This window comes from Tyto alba, unplaced genomic scaffold, assembly GCF_018691265.1.
Source record: "Tyto alba isolate M040663 unplaced genomic scaffold, T.alba_DEE_v4.0 Super-Scaffold_16, whole genome shotgun sequence".
NCBI lineage: Eukaryota > Metazoa > Chordata > Aves > Strigiformes > Tytonidae > Tyto > Tyto alba.
This window is the reverse complement of record NW_024881278.1, coordinates 102,781-122,956: the sequence shown is the minus strand read 5'-3', so window position 1 is coordinate 122,956 and position 20,176 is coordinate 102,781. Positions and strand designations below refer to the sequence as shown.

Below are 20,176 nucleotides of genomic sequence, written 5' to 3'. Positions count from 1 at the left end.
AATAACCCAAACCACACAAAAAAATCCAACACTACAGGCTCTACAGGCAACTTAGTGTCTACCTCATTGTTCTGTCATCTTTTAGTATTCTGGAACACTCAAGTCTAAAAAAAGTGCTTTGAAGCAAGGGTAACTGTGACATAAAAAAGAGGACAGAGAAAATGAATCCTCAGTTCCTGGATTAAAGACAGAATTCTTCTCCAGCTTCCAGTTTGTCATAATGAATACCACATACTTAAAGGAAGTATCAAGAGTATCACACTATTAAAATCAACACTAAATTAAACAAAACAAATGGGAATATTTCATATGGACTTTCTAAACTGACATCCTATTTGTGTACAGAAAACAGGCAATTAAATTAGTCACGTTACAGATAATAGCTCAAACTTGCACTCTGGGAATAAAAAAAGCTGCAAAAATAGACAGTGCAATCAGGGTCAATGTATTGTGTTACAAGATTTACAGTTGCCATCAGACAACTTCTCAGTTTGATGTACTCTCACTCAGAAAACAACCGTCCAAGAAGTTTCTCTGAGAAACAAACATTAGCACCTTTCTGTCTTGTTCTGCAGCCTTTAATTTGCTATGAAGCTGTGTAGTTTTCTTCTTCTAATGCGAGACTGGCAGAGCCACCAGGTGCCAGTTGTTCTTAAGAGCGGTTAGTTCCTGAAGCAACTCATCACTTTTCTCTCTTCTCTGTTTTAATTCAGTATCAGCATTTTTACAATAATTGGTAGTTTTGGCATCCAGCTCTGAAGAAAGCTGAAGGAGGATTCTGAAAATAAGAAGCAGTCATACAGAAAAATTTTAAGTAATTTTTGAATCGTCTAGAAATAAGGTAAGTGAAGAAACAGTAAGTATCTTGGCCTGTATTATTTTCACCTTCTTGTTTCAGTGTCCTATTTGAAGATGTCTGCTATCAGAAATGCAATCAGCTAACACTCAAAAGACTGGCTTCATTTCCAAGTGAAGGGGAGGCAGGAAGGGGCACGAGACAAGAAGATAATGCATTGCGAAATTTACCAGTATTTCTGCATTAACTCATAGGAACACTAACATTACAAACAGAGGAACTACTACTGGAAAGACTTCTTGAGTATCAGTAACAGAAATAAACAATTATTTGCAGAAGTTTTTGCTAGAATGTATTCACTGACTAAAGTGAAACCTTTTTAGAGAAAACATACACACTGGACTATTCTAGAAACCCACAGGCTTAACTTGCCAGGATGAAAAACGAAAACTTCACACTTGTCAGGAAGTGACAAGGTTATACTAGATATGGTCGTCTTTTAAGTATTCCTACATCTTACGCTTAAGTATGAATATAGTAAGTGCCAATTGTAATGAATAAGCTTTAAATAGTCTTTTTTGAGGGGGGGGGGTAGTTTTCTATCAGGTTAGAGGCATTTACAGAGTGCTTATGCAAAACACAGTTCTGATTAAAGAAGGTTTAATTTTACCTTTACGCTAGGAGTCCAGAACTTAATGACTTGCATAAGCCTTTCATTATCTTTCTTTAACTCTTCTTGAAGTTCCTCTGCGTCACAGGGAGTTCCTGAACAAGCTTCCCAGAACTGTAGTGGTTTCTTTTCTAGCAGTTTCTTCCCGCTGTAACTCTGCCTCTAGTGAAGAGAAGTTGGCTTTCCATTTCTGATACATCTTTGAAAATGCTCTTTAAAAAAAAGAGGGAATTCAAGTTTAAATATTGCTTTGATAACTACATGTCTAAATATAGATATTGCCCTCTTAGCTATCAATATTTGCAGGAAGTCTGTTTTAGCATCCAATTATTATGTAAAAGAAATTTCTGTATACTTAAATTACACAGTACTGGGAAAAATGAGAAGTCAATCTACATTCCTGGGACAGGTGGGAAGGGGAAAGGGGAAAAAAGATTGTTAGTAAAAGTGTATCTCACTGTTTTAAAAGTCATCTTGGTATAGGGTAGTATGTATTCTATGAGGCAAATAAGTAAATAACATTCCCACTATTTTAATAACGTGATAATTTTACTTTGAGACACTCTCTGTAACAGAAACTTCAGTGTAATAAAATCAGCAGCATGAAAAAAGTTACAAATTCTGTTCTCTCCTCCCTCATATAGGTGAAGTCTTAACAGCTAAATGCAATGCCATTAGATTAGCATTAGCTACATTACCCAGTGCCTTGAAATATTGAAGTCTTTCTGTCTGAAAGTGGTTTCAAATACTACCTCTGTATCCAAGTGCGAAGTCTGCAGCACTTCGCTGATGTTTAACTCTTGAGAAGATATTTCATTCTGGTTCAAATAAATCTTCCTGAGACACTGAATCTGAGCTGGTAGCTGATCTTGTTTTCTCTTTTCCTCAAGCAATTCCATTTCATACTTGTTAACAGTCGTATAATATTCTCTTTTCTTTGAGCAAACACGACTGAGAAGAAACTGTGGTAGAAGCACAGGATTTATCAACGATTGTGCTTTAAACTGGTACCCTGCATCCAGCTGAAATCCCATGTTTTATAGTTCAATTTATTTACTATCTCAGTCCATCGGTGTCCAGGACAACTAGAACTTGAATAAAAGTCGAATTCACATGTGCTATATAGCAATGGCATATAAGGCTTTTAGCTGGGTCAGCATTTCTGAAGTATGCAATTTTTTGTAGACTCCTAAAAAGGCCAGAATGTCTAAAAGGCTCTAGACAGTCTTTCAGTAAATCTTTGAAAAGCAAATTAAAGTATTCTTTGTTGTATTTATTTTCTCTTAAGAGTTCTGAAAGGTACAGGTGATCTACAAGAATAATATCACTGCTGCTGATCTAAAGCTTTATTCTAGTCGAGATCTTAAGCTTCTTAACCATAGAAGTTAAAAGCAACCATAGAAAAAAAGAAAAAAGATCACACCTAAAAACCCTGCATGAAGTTATGCAATAAGGCTCTTTGGAACAGTTGTTAAAACTTCTTAGCCAATGGATATTTTTAGAGACAACTGACTCTCAAGATCATGTCCAGCTTTTTTGTGTACTGGACATGAACCTCACCCACTCCCTGGGCCTATTCTGCCCCAACCCTTAACATTTTATGGTAAATAAGAACAGAAAGACATACTATAATTTACTGTAATACTGCATATGATAACAGGAATTCTTTCCCAATTGCCTTTAACTATTTTCTGATAATTGGAATCAGTTTCTCCACTGAACTGCGAATTGGGGAAGGTCAGGCAAAGCTACACAAGTTATCAAACTACTCTGATCGTTTTGCAGAGTAAATCTGAATCTTCAAGGCATCTTACGTGTCCCTTTCCCCCGTAATAAAATATATACTTAGGGGTCCATAACTTGATTTATAGACTAGAGAAATATCATTTCCTATTTAAAATGGATTAATATTAATGAAATACTGTGCAAAGCAGCTGACCTACAGTCAAAAACTAAGGTTAACTTAACTAGTTCCAGTTTTCCAGCATCATAAAGCATTTACTATCAATTTGTTCCCCACAAGATAGATTCACAAAAATCAAAGCTAAAGTATATAGAATCCCGTTATATAGCTGTTAATATGGAGAGCTTATTAAAAAACCCCAAACCAAAACAATATGAAGCATCCACATATTCAGCCTTTTAAGTTGGTACCTTCAGGTTGTTCAATAAGCTCTGGAGATGACGGTTTATTTTCTCATTTGCAGTCTGAAGACTTTTGACTTCTTTACTCTGTTCCGATGAAAGCTGAGTCAGTACCACAGCTATCACTGCTTTCTGAATGTTCAGTTCACTCTTTAGATTAAGAGACACTGTAGAGAGACATTCATACCTCTTCCCTATGTTTGGGAATTTCTCAAGAAGCTCCTAAAGGCAAGTGAAACAAATTAATTCAGTCACAATAAGAAGAAGTGATTATCTATGAACATGAAGCTTTAAATAAACCATCAATCTTGTACTAACCCCCTATAGCATGTATTGGTTTTGCAACAGAAAAACTAATAGGACTAAGACTTCAGTTTTGACCTGCCACAGGAGTATGACAAAAAGCACCAAGCCACACACAAAAGCAGGTATTTCTTAGTTTCCCAGAAGATCATTTCCTAAACTCAAATTATTTTCACGATTTAGATTGCCTGGCCACGTCAAGACCTGTAGATCAGGCCCCAAAATTAAACTGTTGCCTGTTCACAGGTTTGCCAGCTAGGCTGCCCGTAGGATGGGCTCCCAAGTTGATCTACTTGGTCCTTTGTTGAAAGGCAGGGATGATGGAATTTTGTCTAGCACTCTGCCATAAAAAGAAGATGCGATCGAGCAGTGAGCAGGCTGAGAAATTCAATAGGCTTCAAGGCACTTTCAGTAAACTGCAGCTCACTTATATATGAAGCTAGATTATACATTTTAAAGTATAAGACTTCCTAGGCATACTGCCGTCTTTGGTTCTCAGTTGAAAGAAGCAAGAATCACCAGTTTAACTCTTTACCTCACAGTAAAAACACCAACTCACACACACATTCAACAAGAGTATGGACAAGAGACTTGAGAAAACTGCACAAGAGGCAGATTTTACCTCTTACACAAGTCAGGAGAATGCCATTAAAAGGAATTAACTGATGTTTACTTCCCTCATTATTATCTCCCTGTGGCTGATGTAGGATAGGGCAGTGTGAACAGAGAAAGTTACACACAGCTGATGTCTGTAATTTGGTCCTTTACCACATTTGGTGTTAAATGAAGCAGCGCTCAGAGCTTTTCTAACATGCATAGCATGATGCCCAAGTCTGCTGCACAGACATACAGACTGCAGTGTAACGGTACTCTTTAAGGTGTTTCATACCTACTCATAAATCCTGGTTTGTTTTGGTTTTCAGTAGGTTAGCAGTACTTCTCACTTTGTGAGAAAGTATACTCGGGATCACTAATTACCAAAAATTCTGAGGAATTACAGGACCTTCCTATTTTCAGAAGACAAGTTATTTAATGAAATTAATTTATTTAAAACCAATTTATTTTGATGGAGAGTAACAGAAGAGAGGATTTGGGAGGAATTTTGCAAAAACGAAATGGTGAAGTGCTTCTATGTGACTAAATATTTTCATTGGGGTGGCTGGACAGCGATGAAATCAAGTGAGATGTCTCAACTGAGAAGTGAAATGGGACACTCTCAGAACAAGATGCCCAGTCACTGAACAGCAACAGCAAATCAGATGATCCCATGGTTTGCAGCACATTAGCAAGACAGACAAACAATTATTATGTTATACACAGAAGCAAGGTTTATGCTCCAGAAGAAATGTTAAGGTTTCGCATGCGTCCTTAACATAAGCAGAGAAGTAAGTTTACTTTCATTTTTAAGGTTTTTTCCTTCGGGCTGTTATCAGCCACCTGCTCTGCATTATCTGGTGGGTTCACCTGAATGGACATATCCTTCAGGTTTCTCTGCTTCAGCTGGTCTAGAGCACATTCTAGTTTTGCACTTGTTTCAACACACTGAAACGAAAGCATATATGCTTAAGTACCATTCAAGAAGTTATCAGTAACTTAAGTATGCAACTTGCAACACCAACCACCTCAGAACTTTTTTGCAATTCTATCTTGAGCTGGTCCCGCTCAGAACTGACATACCGGAGAAGTTTTTGTAGCTCATCTTTTTCTTGATTAATTGATGAGATTTGTTCCTTAAGTTGTAAGGACTGACTAGTTCTTTCAGCCAATAACTGGTCTTTTTCACACGATACGCTATTTAGCATCTCAGTTAACTGTTGAATCTATAATAAATAGTGGAGAAGAAACAAGAATTATGATTTGGTCCTGGCCCCCCTGAAGTACTCAAATCAGTTGTGTGAAATACAAACACAATTTCCAAGAACCCTAAGATTCACACTAACAGCAAGAGAAGTTTAAAAATAATTTTGGGGTTCTAATCACTCAGCAAAAGAAATTCAAAGAGGAATAGCATGACAGCCAGAGAACTCTTTAGTCTTTAGTTGACTTTAGTCAACTTTGGTCTTCAGTAAAGCAAGAAGAAACAAACAAGAAGGCAGTCAACATATGTCTGCTATGACAATTAAAAGCAATAGAAGATTAGCGTAAGAGATGGGCAGGGGAATTGTCTTTATATCTGCTCTACCGAATAGAGCAGTAACACATTTACTCATCTGAAGCAATCCTTAATTATACTCTGATCTGCAAACAGAGGAAGAGTTTGACAGGTGAAAAGCGAAGTGAAAAATGCAAAGAGTGAGTTGGCAAGAGCTCAGTGCAAGACTTCCTCGACTAACAGATACCGTTTGAAAGTGTGCAGAGCACCAAGGATTCCAAACCCACTTAGGTTCATATTGTCTACACAGTGCCTTTTGAAGTTGGAATAGATACATGTATAATTACTGACCATTATAGTTACTAAGCCTGCACACGCTGGATCAATTGGTACCCATTCTAATGGAGTGAACCAACCCAACTGGTTATGAGGCTGAAACAAGTTGAGGATGCTATTTCTAAACATCGCTAAAGAAGATTGTGCAAAATCCTTTGCCCATGTTCATGCTTGCTTAGCACCCATACAAATGATGCACTGAGAACTAAAAATGAGATGAGATTTATCTTGAGCAAAAGTTTAGCACATCAGTGATAAAACAGCAAAAGACAGAATAGCTAGACTAAAAACAGAACTCCTTACCTTTGTTTGTTAGGCTGTCCTCCAGAATCTCTGACCGCCTCTGAACCTTTAACGAATGTTCTTCCCTTTCTTCAGCCTTGATCTTCTCATTGCTGAGAAGTTCTTGTTGACACTTCAATTCCTTCTCAGTTTCAAGAATCTGGAGTGAAAATAGAACACTAAATATACAAATAGGTTCTGAGATAACACATGAATCTAACTCACCCGCCAGGCCATTCAATATTTCATAAGAGTCAAAATACCTGGTTAAAAAAAAAATAAAAGTGCTTTAGTTTGGGTACAAGAAATTTCAAGTTTTGTCTTTGAAAGTTTCTCCTTTCACTAAGCGAAGCCTGCCAACTAGCATACTGATAAATCCTTTGTAATGTAAATAATTAGACAAAGCATGCTACAAACACATTTGGACATACTTTCTGCAATCCCTGTTTACACAAATGAGAAACAAAGCAGGGATGTAATTTGAATAGGGTTCACATCAAGAACTATCTGGAAATTATTAGTGCTGCTAAATGATCTTTGATAATTTATTACAGACCTAGCATTCCTTTCACTGAACATCTGAACTTCCAGTGAAGTTAAAGTTTTACAAGACAACTGATACTCAAAACCGGGTGAATCTGAAGATATTGGTAGCAAGAGTAAGAAGATTCTCCTCCCACCACAGCTTCCAATTAACTACAGACATCTGAAGTGATTACTCACTATCTGCACAAGGACTGCTGCTCAATGGATACCACCCGATTCCCTTGTCTCCACTGCTGTGAAAATATGCCTTACCCAGAAGAGAAATAAAGGTGTCAATGTCAGCTTTAGTTTCAAAACTTTGGAGTCAACTACACAAGATACCATTTTATCAAATTGATTTAAAAAATGCCTGTTAAGTGTTTTGGTAGTGCAAGCCATTCTCTGGTTCCTCATTTATTCTTAAATAAAGCAGTCTCCAACAACATTTTGGAAAGAATTTACACACATCTTTAAATACCACTTGCAGAAGACAGAAGGTAAAGCATGATAACATTCTTCAGTCTGGGTATGTAACATTAATACTTGCAAGATATTTTTCCAGACAGCTTCAAGAATTAACCATCCTCTTCTACCAACTATTTAGGGTTATTGTATTTTGATAAAAGATAAAGCACCTTATCAACACTCTCCTGCAGGTTCATCTCCAGTTTGCTCTTCTCTGCTTGAATACCTTCCAGCATCTCCTGGAGCTGATCTCTCTCCTGTGCTAACAAGTCGCACTGTTCCTCCCACTGTTGAAGTTTACTGCTTTCACTCTCAGTTTTTTCTTTCAGTTCTCCCAGCAGCTGGTGCCTTTCCTTAGTTACCAAATTTAAGTCCTCATTCAACTTGACTACCTATTAAAAACATAGTTTTTAAAAGTATAAAACCTGCATTTTATAAAATACAGAATTATACATTAAATAATATAGAAAAGTATAAGCATAACTATTAGCAAAAACTCTTCTGTTGCTAAATTGTATTACCATGACGTCATCTATTCGTCCAATAAAACAGCCGAAATCATCCTGGGTAAATGCCTGTTATTCTTATAAACCCTTGAGGGGACTTCCTCTAAATTATTTTTAAGAGTTTTTTACTATACTTGCCTTTTCTTTTGTTTGTTTATTTCTTCATTTAGTTTTTCTTCAGTGTTTTGCCATTTCTCTTCTCCATCTGTTAACATGTTCTTCTGGATATCAGCTTGCTCTTTCTGATGCCTTAGTTCTTCTTGTAGGTTTTCCATTTCTGTCAGAACTTTTAAGGACTACAAAACAAGGTATTACATGGATGTTCTCTCAGTATGACCAAGTTTTGCTTATCAGGAGTTAAGAATGATAAGTCAGAGCATTTGAATTTCTGGAGAGAACTATCAGAATAATCAGTCTTTTACTTTAGGAAAAAAACTAGTTGTCATTCTCCCATGCCTAGTTTAAGAACTCCAAAGGAAGGCAATCTTTAGGAATAGTCTATCCTTTAAAAAAAAAAAAAAAAAAGGAAATAGGCAGAAATAAAGAGGAAACAGAAAAGTGTTGTGGGGGGAACAGATTATGTATGTGACTACTTAAAAAAATAAAAAAAAAAAAAACAAAACATACAAAAACCACACCACCACACCATGAAAGATACTCTTATTCTTGTGACAGCTGCAACCAGTTACATGAACAATGTGTCCAACTGTTTAGTAACAAGATGCCAATCTAAAACTAAACATCTGATAATCCTAATTGGCTGGTTTTTAAATTAGTTGGTCTATACATACCTAAGAGATCAGTGGTTCTCCCTGAGGTTTGCCAAAATTTATACAAAAGCTTTTGCGTTTCTTAAAATAGTTTGCAGAGCTTCTCTTAGGAAAAAACAAAACAAAACACAACTATTTACCAGACTTCCTTTCAATTTTAGAAGTTATCAGCTTAATTTTTATTAACTGTATATTAGAACAAATTTGTCTGAAACAGCATGTCAGCATAAGCATATTTTCATAAAAATACTTTGAATACTGAAATCACTAATCTGCTAGGAAATCAGGCACTGGGAAGGAGAACTGGGATAGCTAATCAGTTTCTTTTCTGGGTTTAGCTTTCTCTTCGTCAATCCAGATGGAGCTGAAGTGGCAGGAGAATTAAGCCCTTAGACATGAGTAAACCTGGATTACCTCTACTGTTCAGCACTAAATGCAGAGGGACTGCACGTGAAAGATGTAACTGGCATTTGTGGAAGGTTTGTCCAGCAGGTGACAGAGAACTATGCCTAAACCCAGAGCAGCACAGGGACCAAAAGGGCAGGAAGAGGATAGGGGGGAATTAAAAAAAAAAAAAAAGAGATAGGTTCCAAAATCCGAATTGGATTAGTAAACAAATTTTTAGTTTACTGTTGCTATGAACAAGTGAAGGGAGAGCAAGAGATAGTGGAAGCGGAAGGCTTCGTGGCCAAAATTCAGAGTGGTACGACCTAATTACAAATTAAATACAAATTAAATAATTGTTGTAAAGAGATTTTATACATACTCTCTCCTTGCTTTCCCGACAGTCAGCCTCTAACTGATCTCTTTCTGCTTTACAAGTCTCTACCATTTGCTGTAGCTCATCTTTCTCCTCATTAAGTAAAGCTATTTTGTCAAGTTGCTGACAGATGTGGTCATTCATTGTTTTTTCAATTTCTTCTTTTTCTGACAGTAGCTTGTCATATTCAGAAGAGACATGAGTCAGGTTTTCAGTGACTTCAGTGAGCTGAAAGAACAAATAAGAACCAGCATTAACATTTCTAATAATCTCTAGCATGGATAGAAGTAATTTGCTAGTTAGTTTGGGGAAAAAAAAAAACACAGTAACAGTCTAATTTATTAAATTCTGTTTTTCCAGTAATCAGGTTCCAATTTAAGAAGTGTTATGGGATCATATTTCACAAGCACTTTCTATAAGTATGGGTTATAACAGGATTATTTTACAGAAGACACCTCCATTAGTTTACTGCTACAGTAAAAGAAAGAGATAACAATTTTGCTTAAAAGTCAATCCAATTTCAGTGCATCTGTCTCATTGGTAGACAAAACTGAGTGTGCAAAAGCCTACAGGCCACTATAATTCCATGAAAATAACTCCACTGCTGTAAGCACAGCAGACAGGCTTGATTCTAACAAGTGTTAATATCTTGTAAATAGCTTCAAGACATGAAAATAATAAGCAGGCAAGAAATTTATAATAGTGCAGCAAGTTAAATAAGCTAAACTGTCATTTAGATGCTCAAGTGTCTTCAAAGTTACACAGGTAAAAGACATATTATTAGAATTTTAAAAGTCTTAAGATTGGGAAATGCACTGAGGTCAAAGAGCAGTACTCCAAATAATATTCCATCGTTCAGTACTAAGGCATGTTTAGTAACGAGTAAGTGAGGGCTGCAGCTTGCAAGGTCAAATTGCATTTGACCATCTTTTCACTGCCTCTGCTTCTACAGAATTCTCTCGTGAAGCAATACAGGAAAAAAAAAGGGAAAAAACTTTTAGTGAAGTTTCGTTTTTACATTTACTGAACCCTTACAAACGGCAGGTCTGCAGAAGACACAGGTTGCCCATCCTGATAGAATTTTTAGTTTACTTGGCAAAACTGCATCTGACCTGCTGCAGTTCGTCAGCTGTTTCCTTCGATGCCTCTTGCGCTTCTAAGAGTTGATATTCTTTCTCCGAAATACTTTCTTTCAGCTCCACAATAGCCTCCCGATGTCCGAGAGAGTAATGAGCACATTTCAACTCCTCCTGCATCTCTGAATTCTTTGGACACAACACAGCTGGAGTAGGTTAAAGTCTGAACAACACTTCCAAAATTTAAGACAGACATTTACAAAAGCTATTGTCTTAAAGGAACAGGACTACTTTTCTTACCTGGCTAACTGTCTCCTGTATGGTTTCTCTTAACTGCTCTCTCTCATTTTGGAGATTCTCTAGTTGTATTTTAAGATTATCATCTCCACTTTCTGTCAGAGTGCTTGCTTCCCAACATTCAGGCAATTTTGGAATAAAATTGCTTCTCTCCATTTTTTCAGATTCTCTTTGACATTCATTGGCCTTTACTTCCTCCATTTCATGCAATTTCCTTTTTGCCTGGCTCAGCTCTTCTCTCAGAAGAAACAGTTATTGCTCAATAGCTTTTTCTTGAATCTGTGGGATCTATTTTATTCAGAGATGCAAGTCAACACATTAGGGGAAGTAGCTTTAAGAGAAAGATACCTGACCTTCAGCAGGTTGACTATATAAAACGAACAGAAGCAGTGTTTTAAAGAAGCCATGTTTTAGAGATATTAATATTTTTTTTCCAGAATAATAAGATTCAACTGAACTAATTTCAAGAAACTTGACCTGCATATTAAGAGACGTGTAAAGGTAAAATTCGAAGTGAGAACTTCTGAAACAAGTTACTAGAAGTAGAATTTCATGGCCATAGCTTAAGTCTGAGGGCGGAAAGAAAACCCACACCCCAAACAAAACAAAGACATCCCCGACAAAAAAACCCACACCACAAATCAAACTATAGAGACCTTATCCATATTTCTAAGCTCAGTAGTAGATAATAATGGTGCCAAGACAGTTATTGCCTTGAAACTTGCCCACTCCCCCCTGTAAATATTAAAATACGTGCACATCACTTTTTCTGAAGTGTACACACACACACACACACACTTTGCACATACACATGTAGCACAGAAATCCACATGTCAAATTACAGAAAACTTTGGCTGCAATGTCCCTTTCGCTGCAAGGACAAAAAGTCAGTTCTACCTGTGCTTTGAAAAAGCAGACCCATGTGGTCCAGACAAGCCATTTTTAGCTTTAACTACTTAAAGAACCACATCTCTGTACAGATCAACTCAGAACATCACTATCTTGTATCAAGTTAAAATTCTATTTACAGAAAAATGGTTCTCATGTTCTACTAGTATTTGTCCATACACAACAATATGGGTGGAATCTATTTCAAGTAAACGGCAGTAATCCTGGTGTTAATCATCTGCAGACATGTAGCAGGACCTTTTCCTCCAGTTTGTTTTGCAACTTATTGTCACTCAAGTTGAAGTTTAGAGCAGCATGCTTTCCATTATAGCCCTAGCATAATTACCGAAGTTCCTTCCCCATGCTCTTCTTTTTCCAAATGTAAACTGTTCAGCTTGTCCTGCAATGACTTGTTCTCTTGCCTAAGGAAAAAGATTTGTTCCTTTAGCACCTGAAGCTGATTGCTTTCTCTACATTTATTTTCTGACTTTTCCTCAGCAAGCTGGTCTCTCTCTGATGCCACGATTTTTATTTCTTCTGTCATTTGCGATATCTACAAAAAATGTGTAAAGACAGTATTTACATCAATTCAAAACCAACATGCAACGCAAAAATTTGGTTTGATTCATTCTGCTACAGCATTTTTAACACCAAGCCACTGTAACTAAACTAGAAAAACTCCAGAACCGAGTCTTTAGCCTTTGTCACCTGTTTTGTTTTAAATGCTAACCTTTTACCAGTCTCTTCAGCAGTATCGACCAGATTTTTGTCTAGAAAAAGTCTGAAGAAGACAAATAAGAAACACCTGTTGGATTACTTTTATGCATCTGTTCCAAAACACACAAATGCTGAACTGACAACCATTGACTTACTGGGTCTAGCAGCTGATACACTTCAAGAAAAATCAAATCTCACATGCTACAGATTCTCCCCACAGAGAAATTGTGTCACTGAAGCAACTGTGTAACACGCAATATTCTCAGCACCCTTCTTTGTCAGTTGTTGAACCAACAGGCACAGAAACCAGTGGATCAGCCTTCTGCTCTATGTTGAGAACCGAGCTGCCATTTACAACCGCACGTTACACTTCTCATTGGGACTGAGTGTTATAAACCATTAACCTCATTCCTACCCCTAAGTAAACCTCATCTCTTCTTCCATTTGCCATCTAAGGCCACCACTCAAACTGACAAGCATGGGGCACACTAGTTAAACAAAGGTTTATTAGTGTACATTCCAGCTTGAAGCTCTACAGAAATACATCAGCACCTGGTAAAGACTTGCATCAGGCAGTACTACTTTCTTGCCCACTTTATATCAAAGGACTAGACATTTTTGAAGGACAAGCAGAAGATTATAAGCAGACTAACTAGGCTTGCTTTTTCAGTGTTGGAAAACAAATTAAAAACATTTTTACTTTGGATTATTATGTAACATTTTACCTGCATTTCAAGTTCTTTAATGGTTTTCCCTAGTGCCTCTTCAACACTCAGAATCTGAGATTCTTTTTTCAGAAATATTTTTTTCCAGCTTCTTGACAGTGTCCTGGGATTGCTTGAGAGAACTCTCTGTATTTCTCAGTTCTTCCTGTGTCAAAATGTTCTTGAATAGAAGAAAGAAAACCCACAAAAGAAAGGTCAAGTATTTTGCAACATTAGTAAGCACTCCTTGATTAAAAAAAAACAACACACAACCCCCCACTCCCCTACTCCCATATATATTTCAGTATAGTTTATAGGCGTTCTTACACTCTTCCCTTAACACATATGGTCCATTTCTAGAAAGGCAGAATTCCTACCATTGAAACAGTGTCCTTTGTATCCTCTTTGAGTTGGTCTGCCTCAGCTTGGAGAGACTCCTCTTTTTGCCTCAAGCAATCTCTTTCCTGGCTTAGAGTTTTTAGTTCTTCCCAACACTCAGTAAGCTGCTGAAGAACTGCCTGGATCTCCAAATCCTTGGCCTCCAGTCTCAACTCCATAATCTTTTCTTGCTCTTTTAGTCGCTCCATTTCATTTAACTTCTCCTGAGTCCCAATAAAATCTTTTCTTATCTCAGGAAGCCGTTCATACTCTGCTGTCTTTCCTTCCAGTTCTTTCATTTTGCTAGAGAGCTTTAGTTTATAAAGGAAAAGGCCAGACACTTTAATTGTAATGCAAAACGCCATAATGTGTACATGTTCTCACAGAATCTTATGGGAACTTAGGAAGGGTGAGAGATGCCAGTTTTCAGCAAGAAGAGGAAGTTCATCATTTCACTAAGTGACTGCTAATATTCTTGCCCACATTAAATAAGGATTTGTTTAGGGAACCTTCCTGTGGTTTCTCTTTAACAGCAAAAGTCTTAGCAAAACATAACACCACACATGAAACTGTAGCTTAGTTTAGGAATTATCAAATTAGGAGCCACCAAATACATAGCTGGAACATGGCAGCCATCAATGCCAAAAGCACTGAAGAAAATATGCATCTTTAGTTCCCTTTTCTTAATTTTTTTTTTTGTTTGTTTTCTTTCTGATTGCCAATTGATGTGGGGATTCTCTTTGGTTTGAAAGATCTATTCTAAGCAGACTCCAGCTCCCAATGAGGAATCTTTGTTTCTATGACTTTAGATAGACTAGGTCATAGCAGCATATTTAAAATAACATTTTGCATAATGAAGATGTAACTTAAGAATGGGAAAAGAATTAAAAGGTCAAGTACAGGAGAGCACGTAACCTGGAATAACACACACATTTCTTTGCCTATGAAGAGACTGTTGAGCTGCATAATTCTGCAACCTTATACACCTGGCATGGAATAAGTAATATCCACTCGTACTAGAGGAATTTCAATGACAGTATTATTTATATCTTTAAGTCTACTTCTCAAAAAAAAAAAATATTATTTTTTTTTTAATGCTACAAGTGAATTCCTCATGTCCGATATGTAAGAAGGAACAAGCTGACACTGACCTCTAATTTCACTTCCTCCAAACTTGTTTTAGAGTCTTGTGCTTCTTTTGATGGAGCATTTATTTGGAGCTTCATTTGTTCATTGTTTTCTGATGCAGCTACATATTTTTGCTCTAGTTCTTCATGGAGCTGTTTAAGTGCTACACATTCCTGATCAGACTTTATGTACTTAAGCTGTGCATCTGCTAGATTGTCTTTTGATTTTTCAATTTCTTCAGTCATATGTTTAAGTCTTATTTCATTTTCAGCTACTTCAGAAAGCAGCTTTTCTCATTCCAATTTTAATAAGCGTAGCTCCTCACATTTTTCAAGAATCTGCCAACAGAAAAACAGTATTAATAGCATTTTCTAAATCAGTATTTGTCATAGCTGCATAATAAAAAACATGTTCAGATGCAGATATAGGAAATAAAGTGTAGGCAAGCACACAGCACATTGCATTGGGTTTTGCTTTGTTGGGAGGGAGCTGTCTAGCAAATAATCCTTCAAAGGGAAGACAGACGGACAAGGCCCTTCTAAAACCTTGAAACCTCTCCTCTAACTCCTCAGATATTCTTAAAAATAGAAAAAGTGAAATATCTAAAGTTAAGACTGGACTGATACTCCTAGCTATGACTTCTAAAGTGAGTGTTTAGATGTATTAATACTTTCTTCATGACAGAGACTTTACAGAGTTCTTAACACCTAATTAAAGTTTTATTAATGGAAGTAGACCACCAAAAGGGTTTGGAACTTTTTGTAAAGCACTCTCGAGCTTGTGAGATTACTTGCCCTGGAGAATTTTCACTGCACACACTTAGTAGAAGGTATTTAAGGATAAAGAAACCTAGAAAGTGTTTGCAAACAAATGCTTTAAGACACCTCTATAGCAAACTTCGTCTACTAAGCCCTGGTCTGCCAGGAAACAGAAAAATTTATCTGACCAATTTTCCAGGATTTGCAAGTTAAATCTTTCACTTCAAGCAGCATTTCTGCTAAGACATCTTGAAAATTTCTCTTTGCCCAATTAGACAAAGATTCAGTTTTAGAACAGTAAACTAGGATCAAACACTATTATACATATGCACACAGTTATCAATGGTGACCAAGACAAACAAGCAGGCAAATGTTCAGCTAGAAATTCCTGATTAATTATAATAGATTTTGTGACTAAACATGTGATCTTAGTTTTATTCCTAGGTGCAAATATTATTGCTCCTCAGTTACTTAATCAAATTAGTTGTAAAAATCTCAGGTTATTTGATTCAAGACAACTTTTGGCTTTAAAACTTCATGTTCAGTAGGCCTCCGTTAATATGTTACCAGTCAAGAACAATATAAAAGCAAAGAAAAAGTTTTGTTTTTTTTTTTTTTTTGTTTACCTCTTTCTGCTGTATCTCGACAGTATTTGGTAGAGACTGAAATTCTGAGAGCTCCTTTACTTGTTTTTGCAGAAGTGTATTCTCTTTCAGTGCTTTGTCTAGTTCCCTTTTTAAGTTATCTGCCTTTCTTTCCAGCTCCGTAAGAGAGAGCAGATCTAGAGAATTAACAAGTTTAGATTAATAGGAGTGTGAGAGAAGAAAAGCATGTTTTAAATTAAGCAGAAAATTCATCATGCATTCTAGATGTCGTATCAGTATCGTTCTAGAAAAGTATATTTGAGAGTGGCCAACAACTAAATATGAAACCGCTAGTCTGAATTCAGCCATCACTTGTTAGGTTGACATCTAGTTTATTTTAGATTCTCCCCGACAGCCTTTGTTAACTTGACTGTCTTTGTGCAAAATTCAAAGCATACCTTAAGTTGCACTTTTCCAAAGAGTTCAAGGAAGTGCTAAAGCAATTACTATGTGCCTGCAGTACCAGATACTCTAATATTTTTATGCTGACAGAAGCTCCCGGTATTTGAGAAAACAAGAGCCAAGGTCTCCCTGCTCCCTAATCATTATGGGGAAAAGGAAGGAAAGGGGCAGGGGGAAAAAAGCCAAACTTGAAACAGTACCTTTTGGAACTTTACCCTCCATCAGTGAAGTTAGCCTTGTGTTTTCTTGAAATACAGACTGCAACTCTTTCTGCAAGTCAGCTTGCACTTTTTTGTAACTGGCTTTTCCTGTTTCTATTTGGCTTTAATAAAATTGAACATCCTTTTGCATTTGCTTGTACTTATTTAAGAGTTCATTCTTCAGGAAAACAAAACAACATGCAATTCACACACAAAATAAAAGTCTACTTGCTTAACATTTAAATATTGCATCTGTCACTCTGAACAACTTTGGTCTTAACAAATATGGCAGAATAAGCCACAATTTAACAATTGCATTCCTGTCAGTCCTATAACAAAACAAACCTTACCCAAAAGGCTCAGGGCCATAACTGCTTCTATTATTTTGTCTTTACTCCTTCAAAGCCCAAAGTAAGCTCCATCCCATTTCTGAGTTCACAGCTCTTATTTCCTTTTGTTCTTTAGCAAAATTAGGTTTGGAGTCTTATGTCCTAGTATGCGTGTCCTGGTCTTATATCCTAGTAACTCCCTAAAGTTAATTTGCTCGCTCTCTCTACTGGCAGACTTAAAACTAACCACCCACTCCTGTGGAATAAGCCTCTTCTTTTCTTTTTATCTTTCTCCTGAAGACCCCTTTTCCATCAATTCCATAATAAAAACGCTACTTGGAGCATGAGTCATTAGCTTTCTCCAAATATTCTACCACATCTGGTGTTTACCAATTGTCTCCTTCACTAGTCTGCAAGCAGATAGGCCTTTAATGGCATTTTATACAGCTATAAACGCAGTTTAACAAGTACTTACCATCTTCTTCAGCTCCAAATTTTCAGTTCTGAGAAAAGCAGATTCCTTTTTGGCATCCAAGACTAGGGTTTCACTGCCTAAGAGGGATTTCTTCAGCTGCTGAATTTCTTCAATTAGCTTATCAGAATCAACCTGAAAAAGACAAAGAAGTAATAATTTAAAAACCCAAATATATAGTAATAATAAAGCAAGTGTGTTCATTATAATGTGGTTAAAACATAAATAAAGGCTCAGAAAACTTGGTGAGGTTGCACTAAAAGGAACAGTAGTAGTCTCGCTTGAGAGATGGAATGAAGAGCAGCATTTCCTATAGGTTAACTTCACTGGAGTATTGCTGTATAATTACCATTTTAAGCTTTGTAAAAAAAATTTCCTAACATCTGTAGGGAAGATGATTTCAATTACACCAAGGTTATACCTAAATTTAACCATTTACAACAAAAACCCAAGCCACCTCTCAACTCAGCAGAAAGCTCAAATTTACCACTGAAGGTGTGTCCTTTTTTTCTACTCCCACTTTCTGCAATTCTTCCACATGATTCTGTAATAGCTTTATTTTGTTCTCTTTCTCTTTCAGCTGTTCCAGTTTGGAGTTCATTTCTGCCTAAAAGTTGGAGAGAAGAAAAAGGGGGTAAGGAAGGTTCTAGTGCCCAGTTTGGTTTTCATGCAAGATTTTAACAAAAACCTGCTTTGTATATAGTAAGCGTTCATGGGGTTTAGACATATGCTCCTTATAGCTCGACTCAAGTTCCTCACTGTACACTCCAGCATTGAAATTACCAACTCTTTAAGTTGGTAATTTCACGCATTAGTTGTATCTGTGGAGCAAACTGAAGCAAAATTGCAGAGTATGTTAGAAAGCACCTACACCAGTAGTTTCAGTTGCCAACACCATGCAACTAAGGTCTATGTTGTGATTTCTTTCTATTAGTGGGCAAATCATATATGCACACGCATATCTAAACAGCTAAAGCAAGTTGCTACATATTCTTTCAAATGGATAGATGAGATGCAAAGCTTTGTTTTAGCTTCCCAGTGATTAGAAAGGATTCAGGTACAATTTAACATGTAACAGCTCGAGAAACAAGAGTAACGTGATCAAAACAATTAATACAGGAATTGTACAGATATGATACTTCAGATTCTAGTAATTTCAATCAGCTTTTTATGACACAGAGCAGATATTTGATTTAATCTATTCACAAGAATAAGAAGGTGCCAAAATTGAGGTAAAGCAAGCCATGAAGACATTCAGTGGCATCCGCTGGGAAGGAGGCACAAGTAGAAGACTTAGATAGAAAAGCACTTGTAAAACTGAAGAACTCTCTTCTTTTGGTCTTTATTAGAAAAGCTTTACAGTAAGTACTCATTTACAGGTACTTCTGTAGAGTCACAATTGTAAGTAAGGAGAAAATCCAATCTTTAAGATCAGTGAAAAGCTTTAAAACAAACATTCTCCTGTGAGTAATTCTATATGGTTAGGAGTATAGTGAGAAGAAAACCCAATCTATAATCTTAAAATCAGAGGATGGTTGTAGAAGATATGGTACAGTACTACTTTCAGAAGTCATGTAATGTCATTATTCAGAATCATAAATTTTAGCTGTATTTGTCTGTGGTGATTAAAATGAATGTATTTAGTGAAGTGTGTGACCTTTCGGTGTCGCTGTAATTCATCTGCCACATGGCTATCAACAAATGCTTACATTTTATGGACTGACTTTAGGTAACATATCTGAAAACACGAACCATTTGAAAAAGCAATTCTTGTCATAGAAGCTACTTTAGAACATTGCATCTGTTATTAGATACACAAAAGCTTTGCAGGGAAAACCGTAACTGAGTATTTGTTAAATGTTGGCTGATAAGGAAGACAGCACAATTAGTCTAGCATCAAAAGGGTCTTCTAAAAAGAATCTTAACTACAAGCTGAATCGTAATCCACTATGGATCCATTTTGTTTAAGATGCGTAAGTCTTTGTAGAGAACACAATGGACATGAGAGGTGATCTTGTTAAATTGTAACCCGAAACAACAATGCAAAAGGCTGTAACTTCAGCTTCAAGCCTAATTTCATGGTCAGAGGATACTAAACAGACTAGTGTGTACAAGTAATCCATAGAAAAGGGATCAGGAAAGAAATAGAATAATGCAACCTTGTCTTAATACCTCAAGTTGTTGGTTTTGATTGGTTGTTTTTTTGCACTGTGACCTATTTCACGGTCTAACCCCTACACAGCTAGAACCTAATGCAAGTAATATGCATTTTAGGTTACAGAATCAGAGCGTAAAACATTTGGACAAACAAGGTACATCTCCACTAATAGCACAAGGAAGTGAAGTGAACTGAAATTTACCATTTCCTATATTGTAAGTTATCCAGTAGGTAGGTTTACCTTTTCTGACTTCCTGGCACAAAATACAATGTTTCAGTTTTCCACACACATTACTACTCTCTATTATTTTTAAATATTTTATTACGAAGTTAAATAATACATTGTAAGTTAATGCTGTCATAGTTCAATGGATT

General features: G+C 36.5%; 1 pseudogene; it reads right to left on the bottom strand.

Annotated features, from left to right (window-relative positions):
- LOC116959576 overlaps window positions 1-20,176 on the bottom strand; it is a 37,758-nt pseudogene that overhangs the window by 4,948 nt on the left and 12,634 nt on the right.